We start from the raw sequence: 3952 nt of genomic DNA on the forward strand, positions 1-3952 counted from the left end.
GATGTACCAATGTTTTAATACACTTCTTGGAGATGACGTGCGCTAGTGGGCATCTCACCATCCACTAATGGGCATCTATAGACTCAAAGTGATCGCTCACCAAGACATAGTGGGCGTGCTTATGCCTTGCTGTGACGTCACTTAGCTGAATTTGCATATGCAGGGAGAGAGCGGCTGCACCTAGCGACCGGGTCTGAATCAGGCCCATTGTATCTGTATGTTTCACGCTGGCACAAACACTACTGAGCCAATTTTCATGGAAACTGCATTATTTTATGGTGGAAGCTCCTAGAAATATCCTGCACTTTGTGTCATCATGATCAGTTAAGTTAAAGCTGAGCAATAAGAAAAAGGAGGATGATAAACTGAGGTCTGGTTGGCAGTGTCACCAAACATCAAACAATAATACCGCAGCTAAGTTGCTAATGCACACAAAAAATAAACACACTTGTAATTTTTTTTAAACTGGGCACCCCCTCTGGACAACACAGCACCCCTTTATGGACTGCAGCCCTAGCCCCATGATGGACAGGACAACAACACAGCAGCAGCCCTTATGTATAACACAGCAGCAGCCCCTTGATTGACAGGACAAATGACAGCAGCTGCAGCAACCACTGAAGCCCCCCTTTATATAAGGCAGCCACAGCCCCTTTCTGGAGAGCACAGTAGCAGCCTTCAGTCCTAGACCCCGACAAAACAAGTTGGACAACACACTGACACAGACAGTGATAGCGACACATCTGTTCTGTTCACCATCCACAGTCGGAGTAAAAATGGCGCCAATCACCAGGTCCTTTACAGAATCCAAAACCAGTGAGAATCCAACAGCGGGAGGATAACGTTTTGCATCGTTTTGAGATCCAAGTCAGCTGGGAAAACACGAGTCGGTCTTGGATCCGACTCGGAAATGCAATGTTCGGTTCTCTAGTCTGTGCAGAGGGCACACAGTGACATTGGTGATATACAGTATGTGTGGCACCATGCACGTGGCCGGTAAGGGGTTGGGGGAGAGCTTTGGGCCTGTGGTCAGATAAACAGGTTTAGACTACATAGCAGTCTGTGCACAGAGCACACAGTGACATTGGTGAGATAGGTGTGGCACAATGTGTGTGGCTGGTAAGGGGTGGGGGGAGAAATGCTTTGGGCCCGTGGTCACATGTATAGGATAGGCTACATAGCAATCTGTGCACAGGGCACACAGTGACATTGGTGAGATAGATGTGGAACCATGTGTGCGGCTGGTAAGGGGTGGGGGGAGAGTTGCTTTGGGCCTGCGGTCACATGAATAGGATAGGCTACATAGCAGTCTGTGCATAGGGCACATAGTGACATTGGTGAGATAGGTGTGGCACCAAGCATGGGGCGGGTAATGGTTGGGGGGAGAGATGCTTTGGGCCCGCGGTCATATGAGTAGGATAGTCAACATAGCAGTCTGGGCACAGGGCACACAGTGACATTGGTGGGATAGGTGTGGCACCATGCGTGTGGCCGGTAAGGTGTGGGGGGAGAGATGCTTTGGGCATGCGGTCACATGAATAGGATAGGCTACATAACTGTCTGTGGACAGGGTACACAGTGACATTGGTGAGATAGGTGTGGCACCATGTGTGTGGCTGGTAAGGGGTGGGGGAGAGGGGTTTTGGGCCCGTGGTCACATGAATTGGATAGGCTACATAGCAGTCTGTGCACAGGGCACACAGTGACATTGGTGTAATAGGTGTGGCACCATGTGTGCAGCCAGTAAGGGGTGGGGGCAAGGTGCTTTGGGCCTGCGGTCACATGAATGGGATAGGCTACATAGCAGTCTGTGCACAGGGTACACAGTGACTTTGGTGAGATAGGTGTGGCATCATGCATGTGGCCGGTAAGGGGTGGGGGAAGAGGGTCTTTGGGCCCATGGTCACATGAATAGGAGAGGCTACATAGCAGTCTACGCACAGGGCACACAGTGACATTGGTGAGATAGGTGTGGCATCATGCGTGTGGCCGGTAAGGTGTGGGGGGAGAGATGCTTTGGGCCTGTGGTCATATGAATAGGATAGGCTACATAGCAGTCTGTACACAGGGCACACAGTGACATTGGTGAGATAGGTGTGGCACCATGTGTGTGGCTGGTAAAGGGTGGGGGGAGAGGGGCTTTGGGCCTGCGGTCACATGAATAGGATAGGCTACATAGCAGTCTGTACACAGGGCACACAGTGACATTGGTGAGATAGGTGTGGCACCATGTGTGTGGCTGGTAAGGGGTGGGGGAAGAGGGGCTTTGGGCCCATGGTCACATGAATAGGATAGGCTACATAGCAGTCTGTGCACTGGGCACACAGTGACATTGGTGAGATAGGTGTGGCACCATGTGTGTGGCCGGTAAGGGGTGGGGGAGAGGGGCTTTGGCCTGCGGTCACATGAATAGGATAGGCTACATAGCAGTCTGTGTACAGGGCACACAGTGACATTGGTGTAATAGGTGTGGCACCATGTGTGCAGCCAGTAAGGGGTGGGGGCAAGGTGCTCTGGTCCTGCGGTCACATGAATGGGATAGGCTACATAGCAGTCTGTGCACAGGGTACACAGTGACATTGGTGTAATAGGTGTGGCACCATGTGTGCAGCCAGTAAGGGGTGGGGGCAAGGTGCTCTGGTCCTGCGGTCACATGAATGGGATAGGCTACATAGCAGTCTGTGCACAGGGCACACAGTGACGTTGGTGTAATAGGTTTGGCACCATGTGTGTGGCTGGTAAGGGGTGGGGGCAAGGTGCATTGGGCCTGCGGTCACATGAATGGGATAGGCTACATAGCAGTCTGTGCACAGGGTACACAGTGACATTGGTGAGATAGGTGTGGCACCATGCATGTGGCCGGTAAGGGGTGGGGGAAGAGGGTCTTTGGGCCCATGGCCACATGAATAGGAGAGGCTACATAGCAGTCTACGCACAGGGCACACAGTGACATTGGTGAGATAGGTGTGGCACCATGCGTGTGGCCGGTAAGGTGTGGGGAGAGAGATGCTTTGGGCCTGTGGTCATATGAATAGGATGGGCTACATAGCAGTCTGTACACAGGGCACACAGTGACATTGATGAGATCGGTGTGGTACCATGTGTGCGGCTGGTAAGGGGTGGGGGGAGAGGTGCTTTGGGCCTGCGGTCACATGAATAGGATAGGCTACATAGCAGTCTGTACACAGGGCACACAGTGACATTGGTGAGATAGGTGTGGCACCATGTGTGTGGCTGGTAAGGGGTGGGAGAAGAGGGGCTTTGGGCCCATGGTCACATGAATAGGATAGGCTACATAGCAGTCTATGCACAGGGCACACAGTGACATTGGTGAGATAGGTGTGGCACCATGTGTGTGGCCGGTAAGGGGTGGGGGAGAGGGGCTTTGGGCCCGTGGTCACATGAATAGGATAGGCTACATAGCAGTCTGTGCACAGGGCACACAGTGACATTGGTGTAATAGGTGTGGCACCATGTGTGTGGCTGGTAAGGGGTGGGGGGAGAGGTGCTTTGGGCCTGCGGTCACATGAATAGGATAGGCTACATAGCAGTCTATGCACAGGGCACACAGTGACATTGGTGAGATAGGTGTGGCACCATGTGTATGGCCGGTAAGGGGTGGGGGAGAGGGGCTTTGGGCCCGTGGTCACATGAATAGGAAAGGCTACATAGCAGTCTGTGCACAGGGCACACAGTGACATTGGTGTAATAGGTGTGGCACCATGTGTGTGGCTGGTAAGGGGTGGGGGGAGACGTGCTTTGGCCTGCGGTCACATGAATAGGATAGGCTACATAGCAGTCTGTGCACAGGGCACACAGTGACATTGGTGAGATAGGTGTGGCACAATGTGTGCAGCCAGTAAGGGGTGGGGGCAAGGTGCTTTGGGCCTGTGGTCACATGATTGGGATAGGCTATATAGCAGTCTGTGCACAGGGTACACAGTGACATTGG

This window comes from Taudactylus pleione, unplaced genomic scaffold, assembly GCF_031769625.1.
Source record: "Taudactylus pleione unplaced genomic scaffold, aTauple2 ptg000741l, whole genome shotgun sequence".
Taxonomy (NCBI): Eukaryota; Metazoa; Chordata; class Amphibia; order Anura; family Myobatrachidae; genus Taudactylus; species Taudactylus pleione.